The 27,062-nt window shown below is 42.7% G+C and overlaps 1 long non-coding RNA gene across 1 annotated transcript; it reads right to left on the reverse strand.

The window, feature by feature from the left end:
• Positions 1–3,287: 3,287 nt before the first annotated feature.
• LOC129151000 (uncharacterized) lies at positions 3,288–16,344 on the reverse strand. Its single transcript, XR_008557801.1, has 3 exons — positions 16,285–16,344; positions 14,464–14,723; positions 3,288–3,639 (listed from the first exon to the last, which is right to left on the reverse strand). It is a non-coding gene; the product is annotated as an uncharacterized LOC129151000 (long non-coding RNA).
• Positions 16,345–27,062: the final 10,718 nt, after the last annotated feature.

Genomic DNA, 27,062 nt, shown 5'->3' on the forward strand with positions numbered 1-27,062 from the left:
CACACAAAGGTCTTTAAGATCACTCAGTAATAAATGTAGCATAAGGCTCAGAAATTTAAAACAAAGAAAAAACCTATACATGGTACCGGTTTCTTAAAACAACCTGCAAAACGATAGGAATTACAGAAACAAAAGTGAGTTTCCTTCTGTATTTGTCCACCTGCACTTGGGAGTTTTTGACACCTGGAGCTGCTGGCGTATTTGTTTCCTTGTCTTGGACCCCAGCCCTGGGATTCACAGGCCTGAGGCCCGGTCCCCACCGGGAAGGCAGCGCTGGTGCCACAGCTCTCCACGCCTTCCGGGAGTGGTCCGTGCAGGAGAGGAAGCACATCCCCGGACGCGTTTGTGAGCGATGACTGAGTGTTTTTATCACCAGGGACAGAACTTTCCCCCGTAAACACACGGCATTCAATCACGCAGTCTCCTTCCCCAGCTCCCTGCACTGCGTCCTTCAAAGCCACTCTCCCTCCGACCACGTGACCACGCAGCGGCGCAACCCCGGCCCGTTTACAGAACAGCTGTTAGCGCGAGCGCTGACACATTACTGCAGGGCCGTCCGCCTATAATGGGTTTTTCAAATGTGTTGCCATGTTCAGTTGATTAGTTGTGGGTGATCTGAAATGTCAAACTATTAGCCTTGACAACTACTGCCAAGGTTACTATCTTCGGAAAATATCTTTTTAATAATATAACTGTTGGTGAGTGGAAAAGGTGATGCTCAAAATACAAAGTCACAATAAGTGTGGATTACCGAACCGCTGATGGCTGCAGGTTCTCATTCTTCTCGGGGATGCGGGGTCCGGGGGCTTTTTTTTTTTTTTTTTTTTCTCATGAGCAAGCCCCACCAGCACACCCCGAGGTTTCCACGAGCCACACAAACGTGCGTTTCGGGACTCGAAACAGAGACAGAGAGGAGAGGGGGGGCTGACAGAGCGAACACTTTGCATTGAAGAGCCCTTCCATCACCCGTGGGTAAGATGTCGTCAGTCACTTCAAAACCTGCCCACCGCCAAAACCGGTTTGGCTCAGTGGATAGAGCGTCGGCCTGCGGACTCAAGGGTCCCAGGTTCGATTCCGGTCAAGGGCATGTACCTTGGTTGCGGGCACATTCCCAGTAGGGGGTGTGCAGGAGGCAGCTGATCGATGTTTCTAACTCTCTATCCTTCTCTCTTCCTCTCTGTAAAAAATCAATAAAATAAATAAAAATAAAAACCTGCCCACAGACGAAGGCTTACAAATGGGGCTCGGAGAGAGAGGAGGGGTCAAAATCCGGATTGGCACATTTCAGTGACCAAGGTGTCCTGGCAGTCAGGCAGCATGCAAGGGGGTGGGCAGAGTCCTGGCCCCGTCTCCTTTCCTCCTCCTTCACTTTGCTGTATGGTCCCCACACAGGGCACCCGGTGTTCTTACCAATGTCTTCTAATCAGTGGCATTCATAATTACAGGGAACTCTCCCCCGGTCCTTCCTCCACACCTCACCTCACCTACACGAAGGTATTCCCAACAGCTAATATCACACTGGGACATCCCAGCCTCCAATGGAGGGTCACCCTGTCAGAAAGGGGTCAGCAAGTGTCAATGTATTCTCCCCTCTTAGGAAAGATGTTTCCATTGTAATCCAGGCTTCCCGGTAATTACTCCGTAGCCCAGGGATTTGTTGCTGGGCTGGGAAATGCTGGGAGAACAAACCCACAAACATCTATCTACCTTTTATCCTCAGAGTGACATGGATACCTACCCAATTAAAGGAATTCAAGACTCGCCCATGAAAGCAGCTACCGCCACCCCTGGGAGCTCAGAGGGCAAGGTGGGACTGACCCACAGGACCAAGGTTTCAATAAAAGGAAAAAGTCACGTTTCTTGACGTTTTCACATGAATAAGCACTGAGATGCCAGGATGCTGTCTTTTTCTCATTTTTCACAACAAATTTGGTTGGCGTCTTCCACAGCAATCTGTATTATTAAATGGGTAAAGTGGGAAGGAGTAGACACAGGAAGAGAGAGAGGATTACAGGGACATTTTATGATGTATGGAAGTATGAGAAACAGTGCATCTATCCTGCACTATTTTTTTTTTTTTTTTTTTTTTAGAACAAGAGGCTCTAAAACTACGTTACCTTAATCCCAACTCAGATTAGTAGGGCAGAGTTCAGGCACTGTGCCAGGCTATGGGGGAGATATTTGGGGGCATGGGGGCATTTGCTATTACAGGTTAAAGAACCCTAAAAAAAAAAGGTTGCCAGCCCTTAAAGAAAGGCTGGATCTGCAACAGCACTTGGCAACAAGTGCAGGGAAACTGTCTTTCAAATCTGTCTCCCCCCACCCCATCCCCAGAACACCTGGAGATGCAGAAAATTGGCAATCATATATTTTTTTTTCCTGTAAGATGTATGCAAAATTCAGAATGTGATTTATTGAATCAGCCCAATACAAAATGGTGATTTTAAAAAATTAATGGATACAGATTCTGAAATGTGTGACAGATTTTAAAACTGATACCTGGGTAGAATTTGAAGAAATGAGTTCCATTGAATGAAGTCCAAAGATCACCAAACAAATTGTGTCAAGGGAGTTGTAATTTGTAATGTGCATTTTTGTTACTTATTTCTAAAGCAGTGATCTCGACTTCTTTTTTATTGAGACCACCCTCAGAATAATGTTTTAAATGCATAAAATAAAATACAGAGGATTACAAAGGGAAACACCTTGAAATACAGTTATCAAAATCTTTTTAAAAAATATGTAAAATAGTCCTGACTGGCATGTCTCAGTGATTGAGCATCGACCTATGAACCAAGAGGTCAAGTTTGATTCCTGGTCAGGGCACATGCCCAGGCAGGAGTCAGCCAATCAATGATTCTCTCTCATCATTGACATTTCTCTCTCTCTCTCCCCCTCTCTCTTCCTCTCTGAAATCAATCAATAAATATATATATATTTTTAAAAATATATAACATAGTAATATACATACTTTTTTATTGGTGCATTCAATAAGAGGATCTCATGGTGAGTTTAGTGATCCCTGTAATTTTGAGGTAGTTTAACATCTCTAACTATAACATGATGTGAAGAGATTGGATTTCTATTGATGACAAAGTCACAGGTACTATTGATACTACTGTGGTTTGTTGTCTACAGTCATAATGAAAGGAAATGCCAAGTTTCAGTTAGAGATTAATAAAAAGGACATAATTATTTTCTCACTCAAGTTCATGGACCCTCTGAATTTCAACCATGGACATTTTGGGGGTCCATAGACTCCAGATTAAGTTTTTATAAGCCAACATTTACTGCGTTAATGCTCTGCTTTTTAAAAAGGAAGGCACAACCCACCTGCTTGTTCCTCAACACAGGCCTAACCATCTCTTACTAAAGCCCACGGAAGCTCCTGTGGAATCTTCATCCCATAATGGGCAATGGTAGCCAATCACAAAGGTTGAGACATTTCTCTGTATCCTAGCAATCTTGCCAATTGGAAATCTCTGGAAAGTTACTCATTTCACCAGGGCAGTGGAGTCAAACAACACTGTCCACATATATACAGCAGCTCCTCCTGGAATAACTGTGGGGCCTGGGAATTCCATACTTTCCCGATTCTTCATAGATGCTCTGACAGAAGTCTTCTTGGCTGCTGAGTTTCTGAAAAAGAAAGGAATAGATTTTTTTTCTCAAAAATAATTTTTACTCAAAAAAATTTTAATTACTACCCTTAAGGAAACATGCAGAAACTGGACTGTTTTGAGAGGCAATGTAACATGGTAGAAAGTGTCTCCAGGGTGAAACAGATCTGGGTTCAAATTCCAGTGGTGTATTTATTAAATATGACCCCAAGTGGGTATTTAATCTCACCAAGCCTCAGTTTCCATAGAAATAAAATGTCGATGGTAGCACATATCCCATAGCAACATTGTGAGGATGAAAGGAAGCGATGAAATGTATACAGACACTTCGAACAGCGTCCTAAGCATAGTGGCCATTCAAGCAAATGCTGTCTTACTCTCTCCACACCCAGTCATTTCTGCCACCTCCCTTTTTGTATGTGGCTCCTTCTAGGAGCAGTACAGATGTCAATTTTCTCATCAAAAAAAACAAATCCCATGTTCCACTCTTGAGATTTTTTATAAAAAATGTTCATTTCAAAAACATATTTTCATAGCACATGTCAATTTCCCAGCAAAGGAGTAAATGCTAAGTTTCTGGGACAGAAAAAGCATTCCAAATATAGAAGGGAGGAAGGAACCAGAGCAAGAAACTGTTAAAGAACAAACATATTCTATTGATGTCCACTAACAAATTTGCAAGGAGATAAACTGGGGTTCCCAACACGAAAAAAAAAAAAAAAGAATGAAAACGTAATTATTCAGCTCTTCATATGAACAGTGCTATTAATTCAAATAACACGGGGTGCTATGTAAATTTTTGTTTTCCTTCTTTTTTATTTTTAGTCTGGTAAAATCGATTCCTTTAAAAATATTTAAAGGAATATCCACAGGAGCAATCAATTTAAATGCACCCACTATGTTAAGCTCCCTCAACTTTTTAAAATTCATCTTTGGTAACAACCAACATTTCTTGAACATTTTCTTATTATAGATGCCGGTCACAGGAATTACCTCATTTTTCTGTTACAAAAACCCTAGCAGGCAGGTACTAATATCATCTCATTGTACAGATCTGAAACTGTTTATAGAACTGAGTTGATGTGAAGCAGAAAGTGGAAGGCAAAGAAAAAATATCAATGTCTCTGGGCAAACACCAATCAATAAACTCTTATTCTTGCATCACCAACTCGAGTAGCCTATTTACAGATCTTCTTTAAATGAATCTACAAAGTCCCCCAAATAATGCGGCCCATCAGCTTGAACCATCCCTGGAAGTCTTTTTCCGGAAACTTCAGCTCAGGTGCTGAAAGCATTGGCATCAAAACAAGCAAAACAGACCCAGAAATGAACGCTCAATCCTTTACCCTGTTCACACTGGGGCTGTGGCTGCCTGAGGAAATGGTCCCGACCTATGAGGGCCAGGGCCTGGGGGATAAAAATCCCACCGATGGGTAAATAGTTGGACGCTTACTCTCATCCTTGGCAACATGGAAAGGACAGTAAATCATTTTCACTCTTCACATTGTTTACTATTGAAGGCTGGGAGCACTGCAACAGAAATACCTTCTTGAACAGGTGCAAAGTACTCACCATTGTCACTGAGCGTTAACTCTGACAGTGTGAAGTATACCTTCCAGAGAAGCCTACTGTTTCTATTTACTCTCCCTTTCCCCAGATGTGGTCTCATCCATAATTTTTCCTATAAAAAGGCTAATGTCAGGTGAAAATCTAACTTGGGAATTCTCCCCAAGAGGCAAGGTGCTCACCCTACAGTGCTACTAGAGAAAGGTTTCCTGTCTGGATTTTTAGAGTAAGAGTTTCATTTTTAAAATTGTCTTTATTTGCCACATAAAGCATTCGAGACATCATGGTTTTTCATTGAATCTGGCTTAGCTATGTAAAATAGTCAATAAAACTGAGCAGTTTTAAGTCAATATTCCACCCTTCTTGCTTTTATTTTGGCTTTGTGGTATTAGCAACTGTTTCTAAGAGAGCAAAGTTATTGTTTTTCACTTTAATTTTTTTAAAATTACAACTGACATTTAATATTATTTCATATTAGTTTCAGGTGTACACTTATATAATTTATGAAGTGATTCCCACCTGACACCATACATAGTTATTGTAATACTAGAGGCCTGGTGCACGGATTTGTGCACTGGTGGGGGGTGTGACCTGCGGGGATCAGCCCACTTGTGGGAGTGCACTGACCACCAGGGGGCAGTTCCTGCATTGTTGGTCAGTGCATGTCAATGGGTCATTCTGGTCGTTCTGCCATTCGGTTGCTGGGCTTTTATATATATAGATTATTAACTATATTCCTTATGCTGTATTTTACATCCCCGTGACTATTTTGTAATAAGAGAGCAAAGTTTTATATTTAATTTACAAGGAATCTTCCCAACCTACTGAAGAAAACTACAAGTTTTCATTCTACACAGAACTTCCACCATCTTACTTTTAATAGACAATATGTCCTGAGCCATATCTAGAAATGGACACAAAGATCAATGAAAGAAAGATCAAGATCATTAACAGTATGTAAGCACCATTCTATTCAAATTTGAAAGCATTACTTGTTACCTTCCAAGTTCCTAACATTTCTATAGGCACTGAGGAATGAATGAAAAGGAGAATTCAACAAGAATATAATCATATACCATTTATTGAGTAATTATTACATCACAGGCAATGATTTGATTCTCATCCCCCCTATGGGAGGAAGGAATAACAATTTCCATTTGAGGCTCAAGAAAGCTTAGCGTAAGAGAGGTGAGTGAATTTCCAAGCTCCCACAGCTGGTAAGTGGTAGAACTGGGGGTTTGAACCCATACCCTTGACCACAGGGCCTCACCCTTAACCTCTGTCCTGAAGAAATGCATATGCAGCCTGAAGAATAAAACTCGCATGCACAAAGGCTGGCTGTGCAAGCTACCCGAGAAAGCTCTTAGAGAGAGGCCTGGTAGTGTAGAAAATGAGTTGGCTATGAACTAAGCAGATCTGTTATATGGCTTGCCTTCCAGAATCATCTCAGCAGGGTTTTAAAGCCCTAGTTTCTCATATTCTACCAAGTCCCAGTCAGTGATAACTTGACATTCATATTAGAATTGTACTAATTTATTGGGACAGCTTTTCCCATTTATACCATGACAAATAGGCTTTAAAACTTCAAAAGTGATGGTGCTCCCTTTTATATTCAGATTGACTTCTAACAGTATTCTAGGGAATTACTCAATAATAACTCTTACAGCATCTTGATGAAAAGATAATGGTATATCCATTGGGTATCTTCTTTTTTTGTCATGGGTGAAAAATGAAGGCATATAAAGGCTAATAACATTATCCAAGGTTTAACAGCAAATCAAATAAAATTATAGGTGTGAAAGAGTTTTGCAAGAGTGAAGAGCACTATCCAAATATAAGGCATTATTATGAAGAAGACTGATACTCCATAACATCTTGACTACCACACTCCAAGTACATTTTACTGACTAACCTAGGACATCCTCATTTAAGTGCGATTTTCTAATTCATTCACTCGTTTAACAAATGCTCATATGCCAGACACCATGCTCTTGAACTAGGAACCAGAGGCTACAAAGGAAAAGGAGAGGAAGCAGAGACTAGCTTTTCTAAGTGCTAGTAAAAATTATAATCAGTGTATCAGAACGTATATGTCAAGGAACATGCTGAGCTGGAAACACTGGTTTCACTGCATGTAAAAGACATTTAATTACTGGATATTGATTAATTGATGGGCTGAACTAGTGTCCACAGGGCAAGCTGGAAGAGCTAGATCATTTAAACAAATGCCAAAAGAAGTTTTGGCCATAAATCACTCATGCCTTTCTAATGTAATATATCAGGAGTTGTAAATAGTTTATAAAATATATTTTGCCAAATAGTTTTATACAATTCTTCCTCTCAAGCAATATTTTATGTGGTCACTTTGGTGTCCAGTTTTTTCTTTACAAGAATTTGAATGAGTTTTTAAAATAAGTGTTACCCATCACTATCTCATGATCCAGCCAGCAACAATCATTAATTGGAGATCAATTCATTGAAAGCCTGGGCCTCTCCTCTCACAGCCAGAAAGCCCATCCAAGCTCCAACACCTCCACCTTCAGGAAATAAGGCAAAATTTGCCTCGGCATCCAGTCCTTCTTAGATATAGGATCAAACCGCACACCCTACAACAACCTTGTATGGAGTTTATCTTCCTTTCTTGTTGTTGTTGTTTTTTTTTGTTTGTTAATCCTCATTGGAGGACATTTTAGAGAGAGTGGAAGGGGAAGAGGGAGGAAGAGAGAGAGAAAGAGAGAACCATTGATTTGAGAGACATCAATTGGCTGCCTTCTGTCCTGGCCCAGACCAGGCTGGGATTGAACCTGCAACCTTTCTGTGTGCAGGCCAATGCTTCAACCTTTGAGCAACACCAACCAGGGCTCTTCTTTATTGATGAGAGAGACACGTTGATCGGCTGCCTCCTGTATGCCCCTGAAACCCAGGCATGTGCCCTGACCAGGAATCGAACCAGCGACTTTTTGGTGCATGGGACGATGCTCAACCAACTGAGCCACACCAACAGGCCACAATCTTAAAATTTTGAGAACTAGCTGAAACCGGTTTGGCTCAGTGGATAGAGCGTCGGCCTGCAGACTGAAAGGTCCCAGGTTTGATTCCGGTCAGGGGCACGTACCTTGGTTGTGGGCACATCCCTAGTGGCGGGTGTTCAGGAGGCAGCTGATAGATGTTTCTAGCTCTCTATCCCTCTCCCTTCCTCTCTGTAAAAAATCAATAAAATATATTAAAAAAATTTTTTGAGAACTAGAGGCCAAAAGATGGTGCCTCTGTTTTTAAATGCTTACTTTCCATTATATTTCTACTTCAAATATATGTCTACTAGAGGCCCAATGCACAAATTTCTTGCAAGGGCCTTGGCCCCGGCCTCCGCCTGCCCTCTGCCGCCTCTGTTATGGTCCCCGCCCGCTGCTGCAGCTTTGTCTGGAAGAAAGGATATCTAGAAGGACGTCTGTCCTAATTAGCATATTACGCTTTTATTATTATAGATGCCAAAGACTAAACTACTTGACCAAACTATGCTGCATCCATCTTTTTTCCTCCTCTTCAAGAACTCTCTTGAGGGAGTGGTGAGCCAAGTTTTCTAGAGCTTTCCCTTACAGGTGTGGATAAGCAGAAAATGCATAACATCAACCACATGGGTGATGAGAAGGGGGCAAACAAATTAAATAGATGAGGCAATGCTATAAGCCACATCCATTTGTTTTAGGTTTTCTTTAGTCTATAAGAACTGAGGCTGAAATAGATATGTTATTTCCCTTGAATGTAGGTGGATATTAGAGACTCAACCTCCTGATCCCATTGAGTGCTCTGTAATTCAAGGACTTTCTCTTTATTCCTCTACTAGAAGTGTCTTGGGGTTTTCTGGAAGTGGAGAGCTGAAACCCAAGAGGGCTTCTCTTTCACTAGTTTGTAACTCTGACCTTTTGAAGACTTTGGCTGCACTGGAGATGGAGATGTAGGCAAAACTGGTCATACACGTACATCACTCACTCTGTGACCACATGCTAACACATTATAGTGATTCTGTGGGTTCTGCTGTTGAACATTTCTGTTCTTGCCATATTATGTTTTGGTGCCTCGGTTATTAGATGCATCCGCTCAGACAAGTTTGCTATCGTTTATCTCACTTACAGTAACATTGAGTGCACCATTAGTCCTGCTGAGAATTATCCTGACTCCATGAAGATGCTTCATAATCTTCAAGGAAAGCCACCCAAATTATAGTGTGTGAGGTAGAGAGTTCACACCTGTCTATAGATGTGAAGATCTTCAAGCACTGTGCTCATTCTTTTTTATTCATTTTTCCTGGAGTAGGTTAAACCTCTCGAATGAAGATCCATGCTCAGATGCCAACAGGAATGGAGTGTGTATGGAAACAGATACATTACTTGAATGTGTTTATTGCTTAAGTGCCATTTCTGCCTTCATCTCTTTCATTCCTTCTTGCTTTTAGAAAGAAATCTGGCACTTACAATTATTTTTTCATTTCTCTCATATGTGTGTAGTTTGAGTGTGCTGGGAGACTCAGCAAGTTTTTTCTGCTTCTTTTCTTTCTTTCTTTCTTTTTTTTCTTTCTTTCTTTCTCCTTTTTTATTGTTGCTCTGCTCAATTTGTAAAATAATGGTTCTGGAAGCTTTAGTTGTTTTCTCATTTTTTAAAAACAATTAAGAGATGTTATATAATTGCCTTCAATTCCAACAATAAAAATAACTTGCATTGGTTTTTAAGATCAGCACATCTCTTAGTCCATGTACAGCCAAACACTACTGTCATTCCCTCCAGAATTTGTCTTTCAAAGGCAGGAGAGAATTGTGGCCAATCAAAGAATTTCTACCTCCTTAATGACTCTGCACTTGTATGCCCCCTGCTGGCTTTTTTTATGGTAACAGCTCTTGAGGAACTAGGCCTGAGGTAACAGGTGCTTTGGTAAAAATAAGTAGAAGAGAATAAAGAACACTAAAATGTCTTCTACTATCTAAGCATTAATGAGCTTAGACTCTCCCCCAAATGTAAAGAATAAATATTTTTAGAAAATTTCTGCCTTTTAATGGACTGTCACAGGAAGTTAGCTTATCATGCTTTTAAAGTACCTATTCACATAGCACTGTTTGATCATCTATATATATAAAAGCCTAAGTGACCGAATGACCAAATGACCAGTCGACCAGTCGCTATGATGTACACTGACCACGAGGGGGCAGATGCTCAAAGCAGGAGTTGCCCCTGGTGGTCAGTGAGCTCCCACAGCGGGAGCACCGCTCAGCTGACCAATGCGCGCCAGATGCAGGGCTCACAACTGGGACTCTCCCGTGGCAGGCACAGCAAGGCTGGGATGAGCAGCAGGCACAGCAGGGCTGGGATGAGCAGGAGCAGCAGGTTGCGTTCAACAGGCGGCCTGTGGGGATCAGGGCGAAACCGGCAGTCTGATATCCCCCGAGGGGTCCTGGATTGTGATAGGGTGCAGGCCAGGCTGAGGGACCCCACCAGTGCACGGATTCATGCACCAGGCCTCTAGTTTATCATAATAGAGGCTCCAAGCAGGACACTTGGGTATAATTACATTTGATTTGTTTCCTACCCCCTTCATTTTGTAAATATTATGGACAAGTCCTCCAGATCCCACTAGTATCCACCTCCTCTTTCCCTCTTGCAACATGTCTGCCCAAAACCACCAGGTTAATTTAGCATAGCTCTCCTATGATATGGTCAGCCCCCTCCTCAAAAATATCTCCAATAGCTCCTTATTGTCCACAATCCCTTTGCAGATTGGGATTGCCAGACTCTGCAGACTGGCCACCTCAGTCATTGGGGAGTAATAAGACACCCTAATGAATCTCATTACCCCCATTTATGAGCCTGTCCCTCTGCAGTCCTTTCTCCCCCAGACAATAGACACCATGTTGTAACTGAGAGCACTTTGGTTGAGCACCTCTAGATACCTCCTGGTTAGGAGGTTCTTTAAATTTAGCCAAAGAAACCATTTCTCCAAGCAACATCCTTGATGTCCCTGCCTGAACTGCTTTGTTTGGCTTCCCCCTAACTCCTAAGTGGTGACCTCTGATGGTTGTTGTGTACCTGCCTCTCTTCTTAGAGGAGAGTCACATTCAAGGTTAGGGCCCACATTTTTATATGTTTCCACCACCATCACCCATAGCACCTTAATCGGGAAGCACTTGCTGTCTTAATAATTGTTTGCTGAAAGGAAAATATTAGGCAATGGTCTCTGATTTGAGTATCTTTCTTTCATCCTAAGAGCAAATGAAAGAAACCACATCCAGATGGCAATGCCCTCCGCACAAAGACAGGTGAACAACTTAATCCACAACCACCATTATGCACTGAAATAAAATGGCCTTCCTGGGAAATTGAAAAGATACATTTTATTTCTTATTTTTCTCCATCCAAGAAGCTAAGTGACACAGGCCAAGGATAAGAACAAGTAGTTTTCCAAGCTCATGACGAAGAAGAATTGTAGATTGCCATGCTCAGAGTCAATGCAAAACTCAGTGGGAAAAATATTGACTATCTTCACTTAAGAATTATTCCCCATTTCAGAAAGTTCTTATTCAAAATGGCTCTTATGGATATTACCCTGCTATTATCTCAAGTTAATACCTGGCTTTTTTCCCCCTTTGGTTAAAAATAATAATAATGAATTAGGAACTATAATTCAGAGCAGATATTTTTACAGCAGGAAATCTTGTTTCTTAATATAGTCCCATTGAGGAAGGGGAATTTGTGTATGTATATCAGTCTTTGCCTTGTCTTTTAGTTCCTTTTTCTGCTGCTCTTAACACTGATTTCCAGGAATTATTTTACGAACTGGAGTACAGTTAGCTAGGCTTCAACAGAATTCCATTTTAAATATGGTACTTGAATCCACAGCCACTCTTTCTTCATAAAAGGTGATTAGTCTGCCTACAATGTCCTATAGTGTCTTAGATGCACACCTGGAAGGAGCCATCAAGGCCTGGAATGTTAAGAACCCGTTTTGGAAGGGTTGACATTGATGTAGAAGCCACTCTTGTGGATGAATTATTTCTCATCTCTGCCTCCCAGTTCCTCTTGCTCTGAAGGTTGATAAACATTTAGATCAAACACAAGGATATGAGTTTTTGTTCTCTCCCCATCTTTCATTTCCTCTTTGGGTTTTCTTGCAGTAAAAATTTCAACTAGAATTTCTACCAATTTAAAAACTTTGAACTGCCTTATGACCCAGAAATTCCACTTCTGGGAATATGTTCAAAGAAATCCAAAATGTTAATTAAAAAGAATATATGGACCCCTATGTTCACTGCCGCATTATTTATAATAGCCAAGATTTGGAAGCAGCCCAATTGTCCATCAGTAGATGAGTGGATAAAAAAGCAGTGGTACATTTACACGATGGAATACTACTTGGCTGTAAAAAAGAAGGAAATCTTACTTTTTGCGACAACATAGATGGACTTGGAGAATATTATGCTAAGTGAAATAAGCCAGTCAGAGAAAGACAAGTATCATATGATTTCATTTATATGTGGAACCTAATGAACAAAATAAATCTACAAAGTGGAGACAGACTCATGGATACAGAGAGTAGACTGATAGCTGTCAGAGGGGAGGGGGCTATGGGCTAAGTAAGAAGGGTGAAGGGATTAAGCAAAGACAAAAAAAATAGACACAGACAACAGTATGGTGATTGTCAGAGGGAAGCGGAGTGGGAGGAGGTGGGAAAAAGGAAAAAGGGGATAAATGGTGATGGAAGGAGACTTGACTTGCGGTGGTAAACACACAATACAATGTACAGATGATGTATTGTAGAACTGTATACCTGAAACCTGTATAATTTCATTAACCAATGTCACCACAATAAATTCAATTAAAAAATAATCCCATTTAATAAAAGTGTAGTATGCAAATTGTCCCCTCCACCGGGAGGTCGTCCAGGAGTTCAGCCAGGGGGCGGGGCTGGCCAGGGGAAGGGAGGGAGTACCTGCTGGCAGCCGGCAGCTGCTAGGGACTCTACCAGTGCACGGTTTTCATGCACTGGGCCTCTAGTAATAATAATAAACTCACAGCAAAACAAAAAATAAAGAAAATAAAATAAAAACTCTCAAGACAAGATGAAAATTCAGAGGTTTCTTATTTCATTCCTTATTGCTTGGTCCAACTGACAGGTGGTTCTCCAGAGACCTGTGAAAGATCTCCATAGACACCAATGTCGCTTTCCCCTGTTCCCCCATCTGAGGCCTTAATAAACCTTGTTACTTGCTTGTTTGACTGTTGTCATCTTCTGGCACTTAAGTTCCATGAAAGCAGGACCTGTGCCCTCCAAAGCATCTAGAACAGTGCCTGACACACAGTAGGTGCTTAATAAATGCTTGCTTATTGATCATGGGCAAAGTAACGAGGCATCAAGGTATGAAACTGAGGAAAATGACTGGATTAAGTACAAAAATGACAATATATGTATATCTAGAAAGAGAGAAGAAAAAAATAAGGAGGAGAATGAGAAGCAGAAAATAAGAAAAGTTAAGATTTGCAGATCTGTGCCAGTTATGAGGAATAAGCAACGTCAATCTGTGACAAAGAAACCCACCCATCCAGACAGAGCCTTTAGACCAGTGTTTCTCAAAATTCAAAAGCACTGGAATTTCCTGGAGATCTAGTTCAAATACTAGATTCTGATTCAGGATATGTAGTGGGGAGTGCCCTAAATTTTGCATTTCTAACAAGGTCATTAGGGATGTTGATGTTGGTGGACCACATTTTTTTTTTTAAGGAGAGAGAGAGAGAGAGAGAGAGAGAGAGAGAGAGAGAGAGAGACCTGTTGTTCCACTTTATTCATGCATTCATTGGTTGATTCTTATATGCGCCCTGACCAGGGATCAACCCAAACTGTGGTGTATCCAGATGATGCTCTACTTGGCCAGGGCCTCTGTGGACCACAATTTGAGCAGTGAGGCTGAAGAGAATTTAAAAAATGTTTAGAATAATTCAATACCTTTTTTTAATCTTGAGGACAGAATACTGACCAGATAAAGTTGGGTGTTTTTTTTTTTCTTTTCTTTTTCTTTTTTGCCAGTTATCCTAGCCCCAGAAAGTACACAAACATATAATCACAACAGAAATTATTCCAAATATGGGAATAAGCAGCTTGGTAGTTACCAGGCTGCTTAGTGCATTGGGAAAAAGTAAGGTTTGAAAAATTATATGGAAGCAATTTCATTCCCATTAGATGTTTTAAGGTATTTTTCTATGGCCACTGATGTAAAACAAATACACTAAGACTGACCTCAAAGGCAATCTTGAGTCTTCACACATTATTATTTCATTGTTTCACAGATGTTTGGAAGAGGAAGAGAAAAGCGATTCATAGACCAAGAATGACTCTCCTTCAAATCCACTCCACACAGAGATTTTCCAGTTCCTTTGCTGGTGCGGCCCACACACCATTTGGCCTCTTTGTGGGGAAATATAAGATGCAGTCTTCCCTTAAGCTATTTACTGTGGCTAAAATGATACTCAGCCATCCAGATGTTTAATAACAGAGAGCTAAAGAGAGAGAAAGAGAGAAACAAAGGAGAACAGTTCTGCATCAGACACTGAGAGCTCCATTCATCGGAGCTCACCCACTGACTTCCACACCCAGCCTGGTGACTTATTCTAAAGGCTGTTTCTCCCCTGCTGGATGGTCTCCCAGGAGAACTCAGAACAGAAGGTGTGAGCACCTCTGGTACCCTCTATGGTGCTCACCCCATGCAAGGTCACAAAAGAGACATTCTTGAGTCTGAGGTCATTCAAAGCTCCGGCTTGTTTTCAAGCCCAACTCCTCCTATGGCCATGGCCCTGTTTCCTTCTTCTGCTCATACCCTTTTTCTAAAGAATGGGGACCCTGTCCTGGCCAGTGTATTCAGTGGTTAGAGTGTCTGTCTGCATACCGAAAGATCGAGGGTTTGATTCCTTAGTCAAGGTCACGTACCTGGGTTGCAGGTTCCATCCCCAGCCCTGGTTGGGGTGTGTGCAAAAGGCAACCAGTCAATGTGTCTCTCTTACATTGATGTTTCTCTCTCTCTCTCTCTCTTCTCTCCCTCTTCCACTCTCTCTAAAAATCAATGGAAAAATATCCCCAAGTGAGGATTAACAAAAAAAAAGAATGAGGATCCTCACTCTCCTAGTGTCTTTGAATCTCAGTGGAGGCCCCATAAAGAAGAAAATAATTATAAAACCTCTTCTGATTTCCCTCTCTTGAGCCCTCTGTTTAGGGAGAAGGAAGTTATTTTGTTGAAGCTCACCTATCAGTGCGCCCATCTGACAGGTGGAAATGAAACATGGGCAGGTATCTTCTGAGAAAATGAAAGTGGACCCCAATCCTTCTCTTGATAAACATGGCAAACTATTGGACATCATATGTGCATTATTGATCTACAGCTTCTGACCACCTAAGAGGGACATCCAAGATGCTCCTTCACATTTCTACACACTCACACATACCCCTTCATACACACGCATATACACCTGCACACTCACAGCCCTGCACACACACACATATTCCCTTGCACACACCCTCACTTTCACACACACACACACACACACACACACACACACACACACAGACTGTAGCAAAGCTACTTCCCTGCCAAAACCCCACCATACTTCCAAATCCAATACCCCAACACAGAAATGTCCCATCTAGCTCTCCACTTCCATGGTTGCTGTTTTCCTATTAAGGGTAAAGAAAATCTATTCATTTCCTTCATTTGATTATGGACATAATTAAAGTTTATCTATAGCTAGTGGTATGGAATGGACTTTATATCCATCCACTGGAGCTATTTCCATTAGCAAGGTTCTAAATAAAGAAGTCTTTCACCAGGCCTGTGAGTCAGCCACTTTATGCTTCTCCTACTTAACAAATAACCCCTAACTTAGTGGCTTAAAAAAAAAAACCAACATTTATTCAGCACACTTTTTTCTAGCTTGGCAATTGGGCTTAATTAAATGGTGCATACAGTCTCAGCTGGACTCGCTCATGCATCTATCTGCACTCAGCTGCCATCAGCCGGGGCTCTACACCTCAGGGTGAACTGGCTGGTGACCAGAGCAGTGGAGGTACCTGGGCCACATGTCCCTGGAGCTCCAACAGGCTACTTTAGGCTTGTTCATGTGGAGGTTGGGGAGGGATCCAAGCAGGATGAGGGAGGCCTGCAGGACCTCTTGAGACCCAGGCTCAGAACTGGCAAACGATTGTTCTGCCACATTCTGTTGGCTGGTGAGTCACAAGGCCAGTTAGATTCAAGGGGTGAGAACACAGGCTCTACCTTTTGACAGAATGGGCAGCAAAATCACATTGAAAATGGCCTGGATACAGGACGAAGAAGAATTGCTGCCATTTTCGCAAGCAGTTCACCAGAGCCCCAACCCACAGCACATCCCAAGTTTCAGTTCAGACTCTGGCTTCTGCTCCCTCCCCATAATGTAGAGCTCTCTCCCCCTTCCCTGAGTCCCCTGGGAGCTGGATGGGAATCTCCTGGCCCAACTAACATCCCTGTGGCATTGCTGTCCTGTGCCTGTGGCACTCAGTGAGTCACAGCCTGTGTAGGACCTCCAGTCTCAGGAGACTTGGCTAAAGACCGACAGGACTAGCACTCAGGTCTCCCTGCCAGCCCAGTGCCCTGTGCCTGGTGCCCTCTGCTGTGTTTCTTGCCAATGTGAGAGGCTATGGCAAGTGCCTACCCATCCCAAGCTCTATCCATTCAGGAAATCCTTTCACAAGGAAAACTAAACAGTTGTGATGGTTAACTTTATGTGTCAACTTGGCTGGGCCATGGTATCCAGATAATTGTTCAAACATTATTCTGGATGTTTCTGTAAAGGTGCTTGTTCCATGAGATTAACATTTAAATCAGTAGACTTTGAGCCAAGCAGATTATCCTCCAGAGCATGTAGAACGTGGGTGGGCTTTACCTAATCAATTGAAGGCCTTAATAGAAAAAGACTGCCCCCCAAACCCCCCTCCTCCCCCGAGTAAGAAGGAATTCTGCCAGCAGACTGCTTTTGGACTCAAACTGCAATTCTTCTCTTGTCTCCAGGCTGCTGGCCCACCCTGTGGGTTTGGACTTTCCAAGCCTCCAGCATCATGGGAGTCAATTTCTTAAAATCTCTCTCCTGTTGGTTCTGTTTTTCAGGAGTAAAAACACGCCATCATTGAAAAGCTCCATCAGAGTACTCAGCATTAAACAAGAAGTTTAACAACTGATTCTAAAACCTGTAACAGTGATAGTATCCTGGGTTAACTACTACTTTTTCAGTAGGTTCATGGGGGAAAGAAACAGAAAATGCACACAAGGACAGAAGAGAAGAAAGCATCTGTGAATTCTATTCTCATATATTTTTCCAAGTTAAAAAAAAACCCCACTAAAGTGAGGTAGAGCTAAGGAACAATATTTTACGTTGGTGGTCATGCTGATATATCCAACTTATATGATCATTATTTTATGTTTGTTCTTTTATTATCAGAATGATGTTTTGATTGGATTCCTTATAATATTTTCCCTAAAGGACTCAACATTTTACTCACATCCAAGTCAGCTATTTTATCAAGAACAGGAAGTCAGAGATGAATATTTTTTTAAATAATATGATTTTGCCCTAGCTGGTTTGGCTCAGTGGATAGAACGTTGGCCTGAGGACTGAAGGGTTCCGGGTTGGATTCCGGTCAAGGGCACATGCCCAGGTTGCAGGCTTGATCCCTAGTAGGGGGCATGCAGGAGGCAGCCAATCAATGATTTTTTTCTCATCATTGATGTTTCTATCTCTCTCTCCCTCTCCCTTCCTCTCTGAAATCAATAAAAATATGTAATAATAATAATATCACCTTATTTTCATGTAAGCCATCTGTGAACTAAGAATTAGAAACAACCATTTAAAACACAATAATGTATACAAGCCCTTACAGTGAAGATTTCCCCCCATTGGATTGCATGCAATAATGTTGCCATAAATCTTTCACTTGAAGCCAAAAACAGCAAAGTTGTCAGGAAGGGAGTAAGAGAGGCAGAAACAAGAACCCACTATTGGGCATGGTTCAGCCCAATGAGCTACTTAAATCCAAAGAAGTAAAGGCACGTGGGAGGCCACCCAGGTAGCCTCAGGCCTTTGGAGCAGTGAATCACCCCCAAGCTGCTCTGCTGGGTGGTTGGTTCCAGACCTAAGAGCTTTGCATATAATGTGATGCTCTTGAGCCCCTTATTAAAGACCTTTTGCATGGACCACGGAAAGTCCTTTTAATTCAAAAGCACTTCACCAGTAATAGTAAATAAACCTGGAGTATTTTACCCCAAAAGCCTGATCTCTGGAAAGAAGACATTTTTATTTTCTGGTCCACACTGCCACCTGCTGGTCTGACGATCTCTCTACATGAAGCATTTGCTGTTTCCTTCCAGTACTAGTAGATCTAGTGGTTTATATTTTATTCTAAAACTCATATATTTGAAGTGTTACTTCACTATATTTCCAATAAGATTAAGGAAATAACTTGATAAACCAATTCATCGAACACAAGTTTCTCATGTTGACTGCAAGTATGAAGCAAAATAACTGTCAAGAAGCTAAAGAGAACTAGGTGATTCTGAACATTGCCGGTCTCATTTGGATAATTAGTACCTACGCTTGTCAGTTGTTTGAATGCACAGTAATTATAGTTTAAGTTAAACAGGTAATCTGATGGGTATGTGTTTGTTTGTGGACGGGGTTAACGATGCAGTTGATGAAGTATTTCCTTGTCACTCTTTTGGAGCTCCATGGTAATTAGTGGGCTGTTATAGAGTGTATATATGCAAATCAATATCTAACAGGAAAATGTCTCTGGGTGACAGACAACAGGTTCATGAGAACCTTTGATGTATCATTAGCACGAATGACTTCAGGCACAGCAGTTACTACAGGTAGTCTGGAATCTGTCAACATGTTTGGAAAGCCATTTTCTAGGGTTTTCAGAACTAGTACTCTCATGTAGCTGCTACCTACATATGAGTTTCAAAGACCTTCAAAGGTTAATCATTCCTGCCCTCCCCTTTTAGCCTTAATTTTACTCTCTTTTCATCACCACTCACCCCTAAGTAAGGAAAGGAAAGGAAAATAAGGATGGGTGAGGGGAGGAAAGGAGAGAAAAGGAAAAGAAGAAAAATGCATGGGATGGGAACTTGGCAAATAAAAGATACAAATTATTAAGCCTTTTTGCTTTGGACCCCGGCGAGCAATCCTGTGGGATGCTTGGGAAGCAGCATGAAGCACTCTCCCCAGAATGACCCCACCAGTGGGGCAGGGATGGGGGGTGGGCATTCCCTGGCATTGCCAACCTGCTTGACTTGCAAGGGGAGGTCTCTGAGGCTCTAAGGGAAGCCCCTCAGGGCTGGGGCCATCAGACCCACAGAATATGGACCAGTGGCCTGGTGGTGTCTGAGACATCCTGCCTCCTCCTCTCGAACTTTTGGCTTCCAACCCAGGTGAGCTTTCTTGTAAATGTCTGACCCTAACCACAAGAGAGACTAGACAGAAGAGAACAGGTGGCTCCAGGCAACACCTTCCAAGAAAAACAAGTCAGCCATGCAATAGCACCTTTACTTTTTGCACTGATCAATTAGGTAACCCTCGCTGTATACAGCCTGAGGTCCTGAAAATTTTCTCTGTAAGCAAAATTCTTATAAATGTAATACTTTTTGCAGAGGTTTTTAAAAGGACTCCCTTGAGAAAACTGGGCAGTGATCCCTGCCATTCATTCTGGGGGGCATTAGAATCTTTCACAGAGACACAGACATGCTCACTACGTAAATGTCCATTAACTTCAAAGAATGATGATGCAAAACAGAACGCGGGGTCTCAGAGGCAGAGCGGACAGGCACTGAGGGGAGGGAGCCAGGGTCTGATGGACAGAGTGTGAAACCTGCATCCTCGGCTGAGATAAATGCCACCCCAGGCTCCAAGCAGAGCTGTGACTCAGCACTTTGCTTTCAAGGTCCTCTGATTGTTTTTCATACCCCCTCCCACCTCTCAGTCACTTCACGCTGGCTAAGTGACCAGATACAGGGCATTTCCAGGCCTTCCTCCACTCACCACCACGAGGCGACAGCTTCCCAGCGGACCTCTCAGATTCAAGTTCTCTGTAGAGAGGACAGCCTGAGAGCCATCTTCCTAACAACAGTAGTCAACAGTAATCAACACATTCATGAGCAGAGAATGTGTAAATCGCTTTTACTAGTGGGCCCTCAGCCTCAGTAACAGTCCCTGAAAGTCCTCTTCCCTCTGACCCCAATCAAATTCCCAAGCTTTATTAAATCTGTGTTAGGAGGATAACAATTCTGGTAACTAAGAAGGAGGAGCCAGGATGCACAGATGGGCAATAAAGAAAAGAGAAGGACTAGGTACTCAGAATAGTGTGTCAAGAACCTTACGTACATTATCTTACTTGCTTCTCATCACAAGCCTTGAGCGAAGGAAGGTGCTGCAGAAGAAGAAACTGCATCTTGGGGAGGTTCCAACACTTGCCCCAGGTCCCACAGCTGGAAAGTAGGGTTGGGGCGACACTAGTCTTTCCACAGTGTTAACAACTAGCAGGCTTACCTTTCCCAAGCACAGTTTGCATCTTAACCACAGAACCTACCACAGAGTTTCAGATTACAAAAGAAATCTCCCATTGGCTTAATTAATTCAAGGTGAAAGGCAGAATGGGATAAGTAAAGGTTATGCTATTAATCCTCCACATAACTTGGGAGAAAGGCAATTCACACCTGAATTTATACAAATATTAAAAAGAAACCGACAGATAAGGTGCTGGATCAGTTAGTGGTGTTAGGTTGTTCACTAAGTCTTAGGCCATGTGGCAGCTGTGACTATGTGCCTCTCAGGTGTCCTGTTGCAGGGGGTGTAATTGACAAGGCTCCAGGTGCTGTGAGTCCAGGTGCTGATTTAATGCCCCCAGGCTGTTGTGGAAGCTGAGCTGCTCTCAGCCAATGACTGAGTACATCAGGGCTACTAAGACAGGTCTATCCCTTGAGACCCAGATAATTTTGACTTAAGGATGCCCATCAGACGTGCTCAAGCTTTTCTGAGCGCTTCAAAGCAAAGAATTTTCCCATCCAACTTTTCTTTCTTCCTTTCCTTTCTCCTCCATTGGGGTCAGCCTGGTACCTCAGACTAAGGAGTCTGCCAGCCTCCCCATTTTCTCTAATAAATCTCTTAGAAATCTAATTTCATCTTGGCATCTGCTGCTTGAAGGGCCTGGACTTACACAGTCAATAAGAGGAAGTTATTAAAAGAATATGGGGCCAGTCTATAAACTCTAAGAGAAACTTAGCTAGCAAGGGATGGGAAGCTGGCAACCCCACGGATCTGGACAGTTGAGAACCAATGGACATCAGTCAAAGTACCACTACCAGCATGATCTGTCCCAATCCTTTTCTGCTCCTAAGGACAGGATTTGACTGGCCTAGTATAGGTCATGACCTGACCTTTGGCAAGGTTCGATAGGCCTAATAAGGCTGCCTGTAACAGAGGAGACACAGTTCCCCAAAGGAAACGTGGAAAAGAATGCAAGGCATGCTGGGTGGCAAAGTCAACAAATGTTCCTATAGTGTCTGGGCTGCAATGTTATTGGCTGAGAATTGAAGCATCAATAGAGAACCAAGCTCCACTTGCCAAGAACCAATTCCAGCATGTAATAATTACAAGAGTTTCACCAAAAGGTTGGTGAAGCTTGGTGGGCTCAACAAGGGTGAGCCACATATGTAGTTTACCAGTTGGAAACGGCTAACTGGCACTTCCCCCAAACCTGAATAGGATTGCTTGCTGCCAGACAGCTCAGGGCATTTTATTGCCTCCTGTTGGCCAAACACCTGAACAGCTGTAGGCTATTCCCCAAACTGACAATGCATCTGTTACCCTACCCTTTGAAATGTATATCTCCACCTTGCCTTAGGACAAATTAATAAAGGAGGGTCCTGAGTCAAGGAGGGGAGTCTTTAGTTCCTTTAGCTGAAGCTCCTCTGACCCCCAATGCCTTTCAAAATTATCTTTCGTCTCCAGACTCTTTAATCATCTACGCGCAGCCCCTTTCTCCAGAATGCTGAATGCTTTGTAAGGCTGGGAAAAGAACCTCGGCATCCACTGAGTCTGTGACATCCAGTAGGGCCCTGCTCAGACACCCTCACCCTTACTTCCTTGCCTGCTTGCATGCCAAGGGCCTCCACCTGCTTTTCTTTGTCCAAGAGTCTTCTCTGGCACCGGGGCGCCTAAATACCCAGCCCCCTCACCCCTCTGGGGCATGTCTACACCATCTCCCAGAGATCCCAGCAGGACTGAGCTCCAGTGACCCACAGTGGCCATTCACTTGGTAACACACCTATTATTGGCTTCCTTCCTTTCCTTGTCTTACATCCTCATTAACCTTCCAGGGTTTCCTTCATCTCTCAAGCAGACTACTTGCACTCAGAACCTTGCTCAGAGTCTATTCTGGAAGAACTCAAACTAAATCGTGGTGCGCTGATACAATGCGACACTACCCTGCAGTGAGAATGAAGGATCTACAGCTGCATCCAACAATACAGGTGAATCTCATACACATAATAATGCCAGACACAGAAGGGGACACCCTTCCACACAGGAACACCTGCTGACATGGAGTCTTAAGAATAAGAAACTGTAAATATATAATAATTCCACCCCCAAAAAACCCCATAAAAAAGAACAGATTATATGATTCTACACTGAGTGCAAAAGAAGGCCATGTGAATCCATGCTGTTAGCTGCCATGTGAATCCATGCTGTTAGCTGTCACCTCTGGGGGGTGGAGGAGGGGGTAGTGGCTGGAGGGAGGAATCTGGGAATATCCTCTTCCTGGATCTGAGTATTGTTCACAGAGGTGAGTTAATTTGGGAAAATTCATCAAGCCATACAGTTATTATTTTATTACAATTCTGTACATTAAAAAATATTTTATATATTTTAAAAATAGATACAATGAGCAAAAAAAGGATTGTGTCATTTTTTTTTTTTTTTTTGGTCTATCTGTCCATCCATTCATTCATCGAGTAATCAAATCTGAGCTCCAACTAGTTTCCATATGCATACTATTGAGTGAGGTTCTAGAGAATAGCACTTCTTTGTCACTTGAAAAGACATATAATAAATTCTGGATTTGCTATAACATACTTAGCCTCTGCAATGTCAAGAATACATTTCTTTACTATGGGAAATGGGAACAGAGCAGCAGAAAGTCCAAGTGGTTTCAGGAGCTGTACTCCTGTAATTAGTGACTAATTTATCACCTGACAACAGCTAATCACTCTGGAGTCCTGCACCTGGCCTCTCTCCCCTCTGTCCTCTGATTGGGTGCTTATCTTAGGTGCCTCCTGAGACCAGACTGGAGCCAGACGTCTCCTCTCTGCCCTCTAAAGTGCCTCCTCACAGCCCTCCAACTGCTTCTTAGGGGGAGGTAGGTGCTGGGTGATGGAGAGAGTGCCCATAATTCCCCACAGAAAAGACTAAAACTGAAAAATACTTTCTCATCTTTAACAAGTAGTTCTGGCCATCCTCCAGCAGAGGGCATTAGAGAGGAGCTGGCCAAGTCTGAGAAAAGCTGACCAAAGTCAATAAACCAACTGCAGCCTCACTTCCCCACTAACTCGGCCCCCCCGCAATCTTCCACTTCAGAAGGCAGCCCTCAGCCTTTGCTCCTGCTCATCTGACAAAGCAGGAAACAGAGCGTGGCACATTTTCCTAATAAAAAAAAAATATGTAAGTTGTTTTTGATGATGGGTAAGACTTTGAAGAGTTGCTTGGTGCTCAGAGCACTTTATGTAATCCACCATCTTCCAGGGTCACACATTTCCATAAGCAACCCCCCTCTTTTACCAACTCAGCCTGTTTTTTGTTCTTATTTTTTTATCATTTGAGGGAAAACAAAGGTTTAACCTTTTGCACTCGGATGTCGAGCCACACTCGACCCGTAGTTTCACCGCGGGGGGAAGAGGGATTTTTGTCTATTTTTCCAGTATCTTTTCTTGTTTTCATTAGCATGAAAGGACAAGTAAAATGTAAATGCCGTCTCAACTGATGCCACCACCTAAGCTTCACCAATGGCATCTTCAAAGGCTATTTGTTTCTAAGACACATCAGTCACGTGAAAAAGGTTAGACCAGTACACTAACTTCCAGGGGTAGATTATTATCCACTAACTTAGAGCAACGTTTAGATGGAAAGCTCCATATAATCACACCTCACCCTAACAAAAAACACAAAGATTGTGTTGTTTGTTCTAACAGAAAAATCAAAGGAGGAAGAAGAGAGACGGTTTATATTTGCGAAACATGTGAATGTAAACCAGGTCTTCATGTGGGTGAATGTTTCAAAAAATATCACACCATGAAAAATTATAGAGATTAAAATTACTCTTTGAATGTATCAATAATTTGAAATATTAAAAAATCCAAATAAATAAGTTTGTATGAAAAGAAACTCCAGTTTTTTATTCTACTGCTGCGCTTGGTAAAATCTGGGGTATTTAAAAAATTAAATCCCGAGTAGAATAAAGGAATCGAGAAAAAAGCAAGCGAGTGCAAAGGGTTAAGGGAGAGGGTGGTTATGTAGGACAACCCAAAATACTACCACTAGAAGAAATATTCAAAACTTCACTTAATAAAGTGAGTTGTTTTAATATATCCAGATAGTATTGTTACTATTACATCAAATAGTATTATTCTTTGAGTTAATCCCTTAACTTAAATGTATCCAAATGATTGATGATATTAATAGACATTTACAAAAGAAAGGAGTTGCGGGGGGGGGGGGGGTGTTTTGTTTTTTTAAATAAAGCGCTGTTTTCTCATTTCATTTTTTCAAACGTCTTTTTCTCTCTGGAGGCCTGTAGAGTTGAAAGGGGGCACAAATAGAATGTTGAGAAACCAGCTAGTATTATAAGAGGCCTGGTACATGAAAATTCATGCACTGGAGGGGGGGGTCCTTCAGCCTGGCCTGCCCCCTCTCACAATCCAGGAGCCCTCAGGGGCGGGAGGCGACCCGGCGACCAGGGGAAGGCAATGCCCCATCACACCTCTGTTGCTGCCACTGCCGGCAGTGCAAGCCTCGGTCGGCCCTGGTTACCTGAGCCTCAGGCAGCCCTGGGTGGCTGGGGGGCTGAAGGGACTGGAGGACTCTGGAGGCAGGTGCGTAGAGTAGCCAGGCCTGCCTTACCACGTGCCTGCCACCCTGGCGGGGCTGAGGGGACTGGGCGCCACCATCTTGTGGCTGTGGGTGCCACCATCTTTGAGGGCGGGACAGTCAATTAGCACATTCCCTCCTTATTGGCTAAGGGCACTGCCATCTTTGTGACAGCGTGAGGGTCAAATAGCATATTCCCTCTTTATTAGATAGGATTAATCATGCTCTGTTAACCATGATTGTTTTATTCTGATTAAGAAGGCACATTCTACCCTGGCTGGAGCTGACCTGGAGATGCAGCCCTTCTCCCCATTTGGAGCTGCCTATTATCATGGAGAGATGAACAAAGATTTGTTACAAAAAAAAGAAAGAAATAGGAAGCAAAGAAGGAACACAGGGGTATAGAATAAAAATGGCGTCAAATAAGTACCTATCAATAATAACTTTAAATGTAAATGGTTTGAATGCCCCAATCAAAAGACACAGGGTAACAGATTGGATAAGAAAACAAAACCCATATATCTGCTGTCTACAGGAAACCCACCTCAAAAAAAAGGACGCATACAAAGATTTGTTGCAGAAACCAGAATTGCCAGCCCTTTGAAGATCCCTGGCCCTTTTTGCATACCTGCAGGCCTTTGCAAATCTCCAGCCTAATTTACCTGTTAATTTTGGCACTCCCTTTGGCTGTTTCCCTGTGTAACCCCAGCCCTCGAGTATCACTAAGCCCTTTGAAGACCCCTAGTCCTTTTGCATATCTATAAACTGCCCTTTTCCTATATAAGCAGCTGGCTAATGGTGGGCTGCAGAGCAGATTTTTGTGGATGGCCTGCTGCTCTCCCATACTACTGGCAATATTGGAATAAATGCTCATATATGATTCAACTCTGTCTCTGCTTAATTGCCTCGAGTAGTGACAGGTGGCACGGACCCATTGTTTATTCAGTTACAGAATCTTCTCTCTCTTCTTGGTGGTCAAAAGGAATGTTGGGGTGCACCACCCCATCCCCCTTTAGGAGTGAGGCAGCCATTCCCCCATCTGCTGGGAGAGTCTCTGTTTACAGCTCACAGCTGAGGTCCTCTCTGGAAATTGACCTCAACTAAAGGGAGCCACATTGCATCCAATGTCTGGACAATATGGAGGTAAATGGCTTGATCCCCTTGCCTCAGTTCAGGACAATGCTGAAAGGGCACCCTAGCTTCAGAGCTCCTTGTAGGATCAACTGAGTCTTCACCTTACCAGACACATGCCTCTTGCTCCCAGGATCTGCCCCTATTGCCCTGCCTGGCCTCCAGAATAAGACCTAAGATCAAGTCACAATGCAACCCAGTGGAGGAAGTGCTAGGCCTGCTAAATGAGGCAAAGCACTATTTCCTGGTAGAACTGCAGGACGCAGCCGTCATGTGCCAAAGGAGCCAGGAGGCTACTCCTGGGACTGCCCCCTGAGAGCGCTGGACCAAGGAGGGTAGAACAAGAAGCTGGATAAAGGAGACAATTTAGGAACACTCACTCATGATGTGAGATTTAACACCCAACAAGGATCCCCGGAGAAGACTTGGAAGTTTGTAAAAAGTGGTGGCCCACACAAAGTGTGGTGGACATACTGGAACTGGGATCAAAAGGTTCAATGAAGTGAGATGCCCGACTATGTATTGTGTGTAAAGTCAGGGAACCTACTA

Source organism: Eptesicus fuscus, chromosome 12 (genome assembly GCF_027574615.1).
Source record: "Eptesicus fuscus isolate TK198812 chromosome 12, DD_ASM_mEF_20220401, whole genome shotgun sequence".
In the NCBI taxonomy this organism is placed as follows: domain Eukaryota; kingdom Metazoa; phylum Chordata; class Mammalia; order Chiroptera; family Vespertilionidae; genus Eptesicus; species Eptesicus fuscus.